The 13,371-nt window shown below is 33.5% G+C and overlaps 1 non-coding gene across 1 annotated transcript; it reads left to right on the top strand.

Moving 5' to 3' along the window:
- The first annotated feature begins 4,921 nt into the window (after positions 1-4,921).
- Positions 4,922-4,993, top strand: TRNAD-GUC (transfer RNA aspartic acid (anticodon GUC)). Its single transcript has one exon. It is a non-coding gene; the product is annotated as a tRNA-Asp (tRNA).
- The last annotated feature ends 8,378 nt before the right edge of the window (positions 4,994-13,371 follow it).

The raw sequence follows: 13,371 nt of genomic DNA on the forward strand, positions 1-13,371 counted from the left end.
AATTTGGCACGCCCAAGGATGTTGATAATTCCCTAGGTGTGACAAAGGTTGTGGACACAAGCTAAAACTCACAGCCTAATTTAGTCTTTGACGAAAATAAAATCTAAATAATCTTTGGTATTTTCATACCGAAAATAAATCAAAGAGACTAATTCATCCCCAATATGAAAATGTTACGCACTAAATTGAGTTTTATTTTGGTGGAACTAAATGAAGGGTAAAAATTAAAGAAAAGATACATTAAAAAGGTGTACCCCCTACATATTTGAGTGTATACAATAAAATATGTATAATTGTAGAATTTTTCTTTTAGTGTGTAAAATATAAGAGAGGTAAGACCACGTGTGTAATGTCTATATTCTATTAGAAGAAAAAAAATAAAATATTATTGCCATGTGACAAAACAGATTCATAATAAGGATAACGGTTTTTTCAACAAAAAAAAAAACAGAAATAAAAAATAATAATTCAGATTCATAAGATTCGTGAAGACAAAGTATTTATATCTTTAACACGCATTGGTTCACATTAAAGTGTAGTATAGTGGTAAGTTTCACGCGGGTGACCCGGGTTCAATCCTCGGCAATGGCGAATTTTGTCTTCTTTTTTACATCCTGGTGCAGAATGATAGATACTCGTGTGTGCGTGTAATTTACCAGTATTGGAGTGATTTATTTTACCAGTATTTTCCAAATGCAATTTAATTTTGTATTATCTCCTTTTATAATTTTCTTTCATATACCACTCATGTCGCGGACATTTTAATATGGTTGTACGCGTGCTATTACAACAAATTTATAACAAACAGCAGAATATAATACTTTCAGGAGAAAGTAAAAGTCCTGAATAAAAATGGTTTTTTCATTAAAACTTGTGCTGATGAGTACATGACTTTACTTCTGGAAGTGTATTCCAAACTCCTCAACCTGTGATAGAAATTCCTACGAGCAAATTTCCAGGTACAGTGTACTTTGCAAAGAAAACCGAGAAAACAGATTTTTCGGTGCAGCCTATAGGAAGGTCTTGGAAATTCACAAGAGGCCACCTGGGGGCATATTTTTCTGTCACTGAACAAAAGGTAGTAGAAGGCTTGCATAGGAAGCTACGCAAAGGGTGAACTGGAATTCAATGATGATGATGATCACGAGGATTCTGAGAACAAGAGTGATATTTTGGATGCATTGGGAAAGGAAGGAAGTATTGTTTCTTTGAAGGATGCTTTTGAAAAATTGTCTGGGCAAGCTCCATTAAATTCCTCAAATGAGATGACGACATTTTCTGTGAATACAGAAGAGGGTTTAGACAAATCAAAAGTTTGCAGTGAGAAGATAGCTAGAGAAAGTCACAGTCCTTCTCCAGGTGCACTCTTCGTTCTAGAGCTTTACGCTGTGCTGCCTGCTGCAGCTCAACTTCGTCTATTTGAAGGAGTTAAGGAGGGAAAGAGGCTTGTTGTTGTTGCTACAAATGTTGTAGAAACATCTTTAACAATTCCAAGTATGTGGTTGATACTGCAAGGGAAAAGGCGGAGAATTATGACTCCTCTAATGGCATGGAGACATATGAAGTGCAATGGATAAGTAAGCCAGTAAGGCATCTGTTTCTCAACATGCAGGCAGAACTGAAGCCTGATACTGTCATCGTCTCCATTCTTCCAGAATTTAATAACGAGTTTCCCGAGTACTCTCCTGCTGAAGTTAAGAAAGTGTCGGCTCTTGGTGCTGTCCCCTTGAAATCCATGCATATTAAGAAGGTAGGTTTGATATTTTCATTTTACTTCTGACTTTTTATTCCATCTACTTGCTTATATTGGGTGCTATCGTTAGCTGGAAAGAAAGGAAGCAGGTCTTCTGCTATATGTAATTAAAAAATTGGTTCAAGGAATTATATGCTACTTATATTCTTAAATTTGCTCCTGAACTTTGAACTTTTTTCTTTACCACATGATTTATTGAGCCTTTCTATTGTCTGGTAACTAGATTTACTCATTTCCTGGTCAAATTGGATTTTTATTTCTAAGATCTTTATGTTGTTATCAGTATCACTGCTCATCCAGGTTGCCATTTCCTACTTCTCTTAAAGTTACTTCTCTGCTTGAAGCTGAGAATTGCTTGAAAGCTCTTGAAGCACTTGATTGCAGAGATGAACTTATAATTTTGGTAAAGGCCATGACTCATTACACTTTGAGTCCTTGTCATTATAGAATGATCCTCACTGTCATTAAAAATACAAGGCATGATCATAAATGTAATCCACGTCTGCCTTTGGCATATGCTATTTCAGCTGCTGCTGCATTGAGTTTGTCAAATCATTTTGTAACGTAAAACGAAGGAAATGGTAAGCAATAGATATTCAGAGATGTGAGAAATATAGCATGGGAGACAATGATGAGGACATTGGTAAAAAAGAAAAAACAACGAGCAACTTCTAAAGTTGCACGAGAAAAATTGAGTTCTCACTAGTGATGCCTTAGCAATAGCATATGTTTTGCCGTGTTTTGGACAAGCACAAAAGTCTGGAATTTTGCGAGGACAGTACGTTAAGTTTGAAAATCATGGATGATATGTCCAAACTAAGACTACGAAACTGGTCTTTTATCAGAGTGAAGGTGGTTTTAAACAAGAATACTCATGGATTTCACAAAACTCTAGATGACGTGGAAAATGCTCAGCAGAATTCTTCTGCGCATTATCGTCTCTCTCCGGTCAAGGAAAGACTCATTTGTCAAGAAATATGTGCTGGTTTGGGAAGATAGGATTGCTAAACGTATTACAACTTCTAGAGCCACTGATGGAGAGATGAATTGTCGTACGTATCCATCATGCATGGTCGAAGAAAGTATTTTCGTTCATCGTTGGTCATCACTTTCTACTGTACACCCTGAGTTTTTGATTTACAATGAAAAATATCCATGTCTAAGAGAGACCATATCTGCATGGAGTAACTAGTATGTCCATGTCTGAAATCTGTTCAAAAATACATGTCATCCCCTCCTGAAAGTATTATGAGGAGAGAAGATTTCGATAAAAAAAGGATTGAAAATCTTATCAGCAAGTTATGATGTACGCTCCACCACTTGGGTAGTAGTTCAAGAGCTAGTTGATCGGTAGCTCTCCGATGTTATGTTCAGAAATTTTGGATTGGTTTCAGCAGGGTTTTCACTAGCACTTTGAAGAAAGAGCTATGGTTACAGATGCTTGGCGAAGTGATTCCGGAGAAACAAGAACACCGTCTGTGTAAAAGTTTTAAAAGAAAGTTGAAAGAAAAGTCCAAATCACTGCATTGATCACTCAACAGTAAAGGTAAAATTGCATATCAAACTCCTACATTTGGTGTTTTCATAGTTTTAAGCCATGTTTAGATTAGTTTCTAGAGCTTCTCATTCCAAACAAGTTTATGATTCTTCAAAGTCGTTATGAAGTTGTAGAAGTTAAATCTTCTAATAAAATTGAGATACTGCACAGACATTATTATTTGATGTTCTAACTCTAACCAAAACAGCTCACTGATAGTTTGAAAAACTAAATCCCAATTCAACTTTAACATAGCCGCATTATTAACGGTTTTGAGGAACAAAGTCCAAGACCACCTTCAGAGAAAGGAGTATAAATTGTGTCCCAAGCAACAGTAGATCAGTCTGGAGTGGACATCTCCCGACCAAACAAAGTTTCGCAGATAATGATCTAGCAATTCAATCAAAGAAATTGACCTCACATTTATTTCAAAACTACAAATAAGCATACCATGAATGACAGACTTGACTAACTGAATCCTTCCCATTATGGATAAATGATAGAGTACCAGCAGTGAATTCCCAGTGTATTCGAGAATAAGATTTTGATTTGTCAAAGCTAATCAATTTGCCAGAGCATTCGCCATGCCCTCCTATAATGGTTCACGGGCTATATCAAACCTCGTTTACCTTTGCAAAAAATCATGATATCGTATACATATTAGACGTGAGTAGGGGTTTGGAGTCCCCTACGACTACCATGCGATGCAGCATACCTTTGAAACCAACTGAGAAATACCTATGCTTAGCACATCCTTAGATATGATTATGGTGTAATATTATTGATCCTAACTTGATGCAAAAGAGTGAGCATCAATATTATTGGAAATTCTGCCCCTAGTCGCCTAATTGCGATATTTGGGTTACCTTTATTGCAGCCTCCAAAACCTTCATTGTGTTACCTTTGAGGGGGCGGATTTAGTCTCGTATCACTTAGAGATATGACATGTGTAGTGTTTCTAAATCATGGCATCGCTCACCTCACAAGCCAGTTTTGTAAGCATGAGTTAGACCCAATATAAAATCTAAGACTATATTTCATAGATAATACTTGTTGATACTAATACAAAACTCTAAATTCTTAATAATTAGGGAATTCATCATAAATCAAAGCGAACTTACTAGTATGTGATAAACTATGAGATAATAATGAAAAATGTTTTCCTATCTTCTAAAGTCACAGCAAATCCAGGGTTCTCCTGCAGTTGGAATTTGTAAGCAATAATAGAAAATCAAGGCTACATTTGGGTTATAAATTCTGTTCTACAACGCAACGTTAAGTTGAGTTTTATTATTGTGGATCTAAACTGAGTCGCGAGAAAATTATGATGGATTAAAATGAGTCTTCGGTTAAAGTTAAAAAAAATTCTATGGTAGATTATTATTTAGTTTAAAATCCACCATTTAAGCTAAAAATTGTTTGGTTTAACCTTTTTTTTTTTCTTCATAAAAACTATTGTGATATTAAAATTCATTATAAAGTAATGATATATCATGAAAAAAGTAAATTGTTTTGAAAAAAGCAGCAAAAAAACATTTCTAAAAAGAGAGTTTTATATTTTATGAGAAACAAAATGTTTTTTCCTTCAAAATAAGTATTATTACTGATCACGCCTATCAGCTGATAACAAAGTCGTTGTAGTATAGTGGTAAGTATTCCCGCCTGTCACGCGGGTGACCCGGGTTCGATCCCCGGCAGCGGCGTTTTTTTGTTTATTTTTTTCCATTATCTTCCGCAGAGTTAAATAACTGCTTGTGAAGCTGCTCGTCCATGGCTCTTTTACCCTTTGAATCGTTGATGTGGAAAATGCTCAGCAGGGTTCTTCTGCATACTATCGTCTCTCTCTGGTTAAGGAAAGACTCATTTGTCAAGCAATACGTGCTGGTTTGGGCAGATAGGATTGCTAAACGTATTACAACTTCTTCTAGGGCCCCTGATGGAGAGATGAATTCTCATACCAATCATGCATGGTCGAAGAAAGTATTTTCCTTCATCGTTGGCCATCAGTTTCTATTCTACACCATGAGTTTTTGATTTACAATGAACTATTAGAGACAAAAAGATCAAACAAAGAAGGGGTGATGAGTGCTAAGAGAACATATCTGCATGGAGTAATGAGTGTGTCCATGTTCAAAATCTGTTCGAAAATACATGTCATCCCCTCCTTAACGTATTTTAAGGAGAGAAGCTTTTGGTCGAAAAGGGGTTGAAAAACTTATCAGCAAGATAAAGATCAAGTTGATTAATAGCTTTGCCATGTTAAGAATGGTGTGGAAGGTGAATCCAAGAGAATTATGTTCAGAAATTTTGGATTGGTTTCACCAGGGTTTTCACAAGCACTTTGAAAAGATATGGTTACAAATGCTTGGCTAAGTGCTTCAGGAGACGCAACTGTCTGTGTAAAAGTTTTAAAAGAAGGTTGAAAGAAAAATCTAAATCGCTGCATTGATCGCTCAACAGTAAAGGTAAAACTGCATATCAAACTCATACATTTGGTGTTTTCATAGTTTTAAGCCATGTTTAGATTAGTTTCTAAAGCTTCTCATTCAAAACAAAATTATGATTCTTCAAAGTCCTTATGAAGTTGTTGAAGTTAAATCTTCTAATAAAATTGTGATACTGCAGAAACATTATTATTGGCTGTCCTAACTCTAACCAAAGCAGCTCACTGATAGTTTGAAAAACTAACTCCCAATTCAACTTTAACGTAGCCACATTATCAACGGTTTTGAGGAACAAAGTCCAAGACCACCTTCAGAGAAAGGAGTATAAATTGTGTCCCAAGCAACAGTGACATCAATCTGGAATTGACATCTCCTGACCAAAATAGGTTTTGCAGGTAATGAACCAGCAATTCAATCAAAGAAATTGGGAAATTGGCTACACATTTATTTTAAAACTACAAATAAGCATACCATGAAGACAGACTTGACTAATCGAGTCCTTCCAGTTATGGATAAATGATAGGGAGAGTACCGGCAGTAAATTCCCAGTGTATTGAAAATGATAGTCAATTTGTTCGAGGGAATGGCTGAAGAATAAGATTTTGATTTGTCAAAGCTAATCAATTAGCCAGAGCATTCACCATGCCTCCTAAAATGGTTCATAAGTAGAGGTTTGGACCCCTACGACTACCATGGGTTGCAGCATACTGCATACCTTTGAAACCAACTGAGAAATACTTCTGCTTAGCACATCCTTAGATATGATTATGGTGTAATATTATTGATCCTAATTTGATACAAAAGATTGAGTATCAACACTTGTTGATGCTTTATGTTGGAAATTCCGCCTTTATTGTGCTCATCCCCTAGTTGCCTAATTGTGGCATTTGGTAACACCTTCATTGTGTTGCCTTTGAGGGGTTAGATTTAGTCTCAAGTCGCTTAGAGATATAGCATGTGTAGTGTTTCTAAATCATGGGCATCCCTCACCTTACAAGCTGGTTTTGTTAGGATGAGTTAGACCAACATAAAATCTAAGACTTTCTTTCATAGATAATACTTGTTGATACTAATACAAAACTCTAAATTCTTAATAATTAGAGAAATCATAAATCAAAGCATAATACTGGTAATATCTACTAGTATGTGATAAAAAAGGTAATACTATGTGATAAACTAAGATACTATGAGATAATGAAAAATGTTTTCCTATCTTCTAAAGTCACAACAAATCCAGGGTTCTCCTGCAGTTGGAATTTGTAAGCAATAATAATAGAAAATCAAGGCTACATTTGGATTATAAATTATGTCCTACAAAAATTTGAAAACAGTTTTTTTACTGTAAGATATCCTTTTCTTTCTCATATCTATCCTTAAGTTTTAACTTTAGTAGTCTAGATAGCATACTTCCAAATTACAATGTCATGCAATCTTTACTGAGTGCCAATTCCTTCCAGTATCAACCATATTCTTTATCCATTGATTTATTATTCATAATGTGCCTTTTTCTTTTCAGCTCCCAACAACAAGAGTAACTCACCTTCAAGTTCCATCATGACAATGACATTCATCCTATTATTTATGTTCTGCACATGGTTTATATATCCACTTAAATTTTGGAAATTTTAGAACTACCAGTATATAATAGCCAAGATCAATTACACATGCACATTTTTGGGACATTGTGATTAGGATTTATCCCCAACCTTTTTGATTTGTCATTAAAGGTAGAGGAGGGTATAATGTTGTTGGTATACTAGAAGAAGCAGCACATGATAGCAAAAATATTATTCCATATGCTGTTATAATATTGTGTGAGACAAGAACTAGGTACCAATTAATTTGTGTTAGGGGACATATTTTGAAAGAGGGACCTCATAAAATTCCGTATAGGTAACATGAAAAATGCATATCACATGTTAAGCGTATGTGATGTGATATTGTTCTGCAAGAGTTCCCTTGACTGCTACATCTACTGAAATTACTACTACTGACAATCTAGCAAAATAATCAAATTTGTCCAACCAACATGATATTGTTCAACCAACGTGATATTGTTCAACTAACATGATACAGTATATAGTTGGTGAACATCGGCTATCGGTTAAAGAAACTTGAGTTCTACACCAAAAAATATATATTAAATCTTTCCAAATGAAAATAGATGAAGTAAAAGAACCGTCCCTGAAGGAATAATTCAGTGGTCTGGGTTGGGATGGATGAGTATTAACAACCAACATTTGTCTAGGATTTTAAAAATGGTGATGCTAACTTATGTCTTTAGGGCACATGTTAAGTAACTCAAAAGTAGAATTTTTTTTTTAAAATTTTGTGCATTCAATTAATAAAAAGTAACAAAGCTAAAATTTTTTAATTTAATCTTAAACTCAATTTAAGCAGGTCATGTAAATTTAATTTAAGTAGATCGTATAAACTGAATTTAAATCTACATACTAAAATCTAAATTTTACTGTAACCTTTTCTACCTTGTTTAATGATTTTACGTAATCTTATCTTATTTTAAATATGTACATGTAAACTTAGTTTAAGTGGGTTATGTAAACTAAGTTTACATGTACCTACCTAAACTGAATTTAAGTTAACCTTAACATTGTTAATTAACGTTAATGTGTGTGTGCTGCACCATCAAATAATTGTATCAACGTTGAACAACAAGAAAAAATAGAAACTCTAGCATCATTGGAAAAGAAGAAGAAATTCACTTACTTATATGCAATAAAGTATGGATGAAAGATGCTTTGATTTATTCTTTAATCTTCTATAGAGATTGATTGAACATCCATGATTGTTCCTGGGTGAAAGATAGTGAAATTTTAGAGCGATAATGAATGAAATCAAGGTTTTAAGAATATTTATACAGCAATTTTGGTATTATTATAAAATTTTAAGTAAATTTGATGTAATGAGAAATACATGTGGTGTGAATAGAAAAACTCTTTAATTAATGTTAATGGCAATTTTTTTTTTTGAAGAAGCTAAATTAGCCCCAGAGAGAATCAAATCTGAGACCTCGAGGAGGAGCACACTCCCAGATCTCAAGCCAACTAGGCCAATCCAAGTGGGTTGTTAATGGCAAAATTATTTACACTTCTATGTCCAATTAAACATATCTCAACAAATAGATAATTGCCAAGAACTCCTAATATATCAATACAACATAAAATAAAATAAAAACAAATAGATTAAAAAATAGGTCGGACTAGGCTGACCCATGATCCACATGCATCGGGTTGAGAACATTAATATGTTTCCCGATAATAAATGTGTCAGATATGTTTGACCCATTTAGGTAGTTGTGCTTCTCAAGCCGGATTGGACTGGGTCGGACCAATCTATTTGACATCTCTACATTTGTTTATGAAAAAAGTAAGCAAATAAACCATCCTTATGTGTTATCAAGCGATTAATTATTTTTCTTTCAACTTCAACATATATATCAACAACAACAATTCATTCTAATTGTGTAAGTTGTAATTCTAATCATGAAGATCTTACGCATGTTGTGTTTGATTGTTCTTTTACTATCCAAGCGTGGCAAATGGCAGAGTTGTGGGATGATGTTAATCATGATGTTCTCACCTCCGATTTGGCTGTTAATGCCATCTTTTCTTTATTGCAAACTCTGACACATGAATATGTCCAACGGATGACTGCCATATTTTGGAGTTTATGGAAGCACCGAAACCTTATGATATGGAAGGATGAAAATGAGATGTGCGCTAATGTTGTTGATAGAGCACGCCATCTAGTAGATGATTGCAGGCCGCAAATCGCGCCTCAAAGGACGATCTACCAACAACAAGAAATGCAAGGCAATGCAACTTGTGTTCAACATATGGAGAAAATAATGTTGTCATCTTCTTCTGGTACGACAGCTCAACCCCGATGGTAGAGACCACAACGTGGTAAGGTTAAGTGTAATATTGACGCCTCATTCTCGACTCAGTGGAACCGTACAAGTATCAATATGTGTTTGCATGATGACGAAAGAGCTTTTGTTTTTGCGAAACCTATGAGCTTTTCAGATGTGTGCCCTGTGGATGTTGGTGAAGTGTTTGGCTTGTTTCACGCTTTGCAATGGTTTAACAACATGCAGTTTGATAATGTCGATTTTGTTGTGGATTAAAAAACAATCAATGATATTTTTCATTCTAAGTGGGATGATGTTACATAATTTGGTCATATTATTACACTTGCATAAGTCTCTTTACTTCTCCGTTTAAAAACTCTCGGGTCAAGAGAGGCCGCATAACAACTAGTCCTAAGACTTTCCTTAAAAAAATTAACAATTCCTTCAAAGAAAATAACAACATCAAATAAAATAATGGGTTAGACTTAGTTGACCCACGATCCACGTGGATCGGATCAGGATATTAATACATTTTCCAATAATAAACGGGTCAAATTGATTTGACCAACTTATATAGTTGTGCTTCTCGGATTGGATTGGACAGGATCGAATCAACTCATTTGACAGCTCCACATTTATCTATTAAAAAAGTAAGCAAATGAAGCATCTTTAAATTTTATCAAGCGATTAATTATTACTACTCCGTTCTTTTATAATTGTCACTTTTTGATATTTTACATAAATCAAGACAATCAATAAATGTTATTACTTCCTTAAAAAAAATGTTACTACTTTTAATACAATTATTTATCATTTTTCAATAATAGCCTCATTTATTTAATATATTGTTTCATATATTTCTCTCTCTATAATAAATAACCATGAGTATATTGGTAAAATAACATTTAATATTGTATTAAACTTTGAAAATGACACTTAAATAGAAAGAAAAAAAAACTGTTTTTATAAAAGAGACACTTAAGAAGAAACAAATGGAGTTTTTTTTTTTTTTTAAGTAATCAAATGATTAATTATGAAAACAATTCCTTAAAAAAAATAACAACATCAAATAAAATAAAATAAATAATCAGTTGCAAGTTGCCACCGCTTGATAACATTTTTCACGTTAGATATGATTTCTAAATCTTAAATCTTAAATGTCAGCAATGTTTGGTGAAGTCCCCGCAAAACCTGTTGAAACTATGTATTGTCATTATGGTAGTGATAAATTTGATAACCTACTCCTATCTGTTTCATTTCTTACATGGATATGTTCATTCATTTATTTCTCTTCCCCACACCTACTATCATTTCTTAGAAAAGTGGTTCTACATGATCTATTCATTTCTCTTCATTGAATATGGTTATGTACTCATAAGGTTGTTGATCAACACTACTGCATTTATGAAGCTTTTTAATATATAGCAGTAATAATCTATAAGTACATGACATTTTATTTTTCTTCTACCTACGTGGTTTCCTAATATCTACATGTTGATCGATGATCCCGATTTGTTTTTGGCTCTATTGCACATAGTGTTGGACAAATTCTGATTCTTCTTTTTTTCCTTTTCACTCTTCTTAATTTGGTTATTTATGACATCATATCAATGTAGGAAAAAATATAATTGTTGATTCCCGGGAATAAAATGATTGGAATGTATATGTCTATGTTTGTTACAAGTTTACTAAATTTTATTCCCGGGTATAAAATGTTCCTGGGAATAGAAAAAATTTCCCATGAAAAAGGGTGGGAATAAAGTTCCTATGGAGATGGGAATAAATTCATAAATAGTTTACCTATTATAATCCCTATTTTTATGGTTCCTAGGAATATTATAAAGCTAACCAAACATATTTTTTCTAAATTCCTTGGAATAAAATTCCCATCTTTATATTCCAAGGAATGTTATTCATAAGAATAAATTTGGTAAACTTGAAACAAACACATCCAAAAGGATGTCATTTGGTTATAAGAGGAAGCGACATTGATATTAATGTATATGGATTCAAAGGAAACGCAAAAAAAAAAAGTAAACACAAATCAAACATTATTCATTTGTTTTCTCCCCGATTATATGCACAAATAATGCAAATGATATATCCAATGCTTACGAATATGTTCAATAAGTACCTTCAACAATAATTAACTACCATTTGAAAAGACTTTTTAAACGGTTAGAGATATAAAAAGTGTCGTTCGCCGCTGAAGTAGCCAACGACACTTAAAAACCGCTCGACAAAGAGAAAAGAGAAATGGTTGAAGCATGAATCACAACTCTATAAAATATTTAAAAGATGAATGAATTTTTTTCCTCTACTTGTCCTTCTTGGTCAAACTAAAATTACTCTTGTCCCTCACAACTCAACCATAAACCGTAAGGGGCCTAACCTAATAATCTCATTTACAAGGCATTACTTGAACATTGACACTCATGGACCAAGATGGTCCGACCAAGAGGAGAAAATTGTCCTTACAACTCTTAAATTTACTTTTGACCCCGCAAATTATTTTGAATTACTTAAATTACCCTTCACCTTAATAAATAAAAATTATAATTTTTGTATACCTGAAAAATTAAAGTTTGAGTTTTTGGATATACATTTGTGGCGAATTAAATATATATTTTACTCAAAATTTTCGTATTTAATATATGGTTGCTAGCTTAGACCAACCTGAAAATATTAAGGTCTAAGTTAACAAGTGTGCCATTTATCGTTTCGACAAAAACACCCACTTGTTACTATTCAAACAAATTTTAAGCAAAAGGTTGTTTTTGTAAATTTAGGAAACAATTTGTGTAAAAATTGAGTGTAATTCACTAAATTGTCCTTTATTTTAAATTGGTTTGAATATGGACAAGTGAATTTTTTTGTCCAAATAAAAAGGTACACATTTGCTAACTTAGACCTTAATGTTTTTAGGTTGGTTTTAATACATTAGGGTTTAAATTAGCAAGTGGACACATTTTCATCTGGACAAAAATACTCATTTGATCACCAACACACTCTCTATCTTATTATATTTGTTTTGCATTTGGTTTATAAATCATTTTTGTTTTTTTAATCGGACATGTTTTACGCACAACTGCAAAGACTAATTTTTTGAATCGCATAAGATCGTAATGGATGACATAACTCTCTCTCAAGAGATTTAACCCTTAGCAAAGACCCAATTACAAGGTAAGGATCAACAAGGAACCAAACCTAACATTCTCCCTTATGCCTATAAAAAGGGGACTCCGCTACAATTTCAAGTAAGTTTATCCTTTCCCTCAAACCTTTCAAACTCCTTGTTTCCCACCTGCCTTGGGTCTCGGAGCGCATGTGTAGGTACAACCCCCTATGTCTCACCTGCAACGAGGCACTTACGTGGATTCCAACGAGATCTTCTACAACAGAACACGCTATAGAAGCATATTCTAAAGTTCTAAGTCAATACAACCAGGGCAACCCAAGTGGATTCTTCTACAAATGTATTTACTTTTAATATTCTCTCTCATAATGAATAAGGACACAGATGAAAAAAAAATTAGAAAAAAAAAAGGACACAGATGAAACTTAACATCTACTAGAGTTGAAAATTGGTCAATGTTTCTTAAAAAAGTTAGAAGAGAGTAAAAGAAGTGTTGAAAAGAACAAACTAACAAGCTCAAGTGATTAACGAATTTTATCAAAAACATTATTATGGAGAATTTGATCATTGAGTAGAAAAATTATTGGTCAGATTTTCTTATTTTTTCAATTGAACTCTGAATTATTATAG

This window comes from Medicago truncatula, chromosome 3 (genome assembly GCF_003473485.1).
Source record: "Medicago truncatula cultivar Jemalong A17 chromosome 3, MtrunA17r5.0-ANR, whole genome shotgun sequence".
NCBI lineage: Eukaryota > Viridiplantae > Streptophyta > Magnoliopsida > Fabales > Fabaceae > Medicago > Medicago truncatula.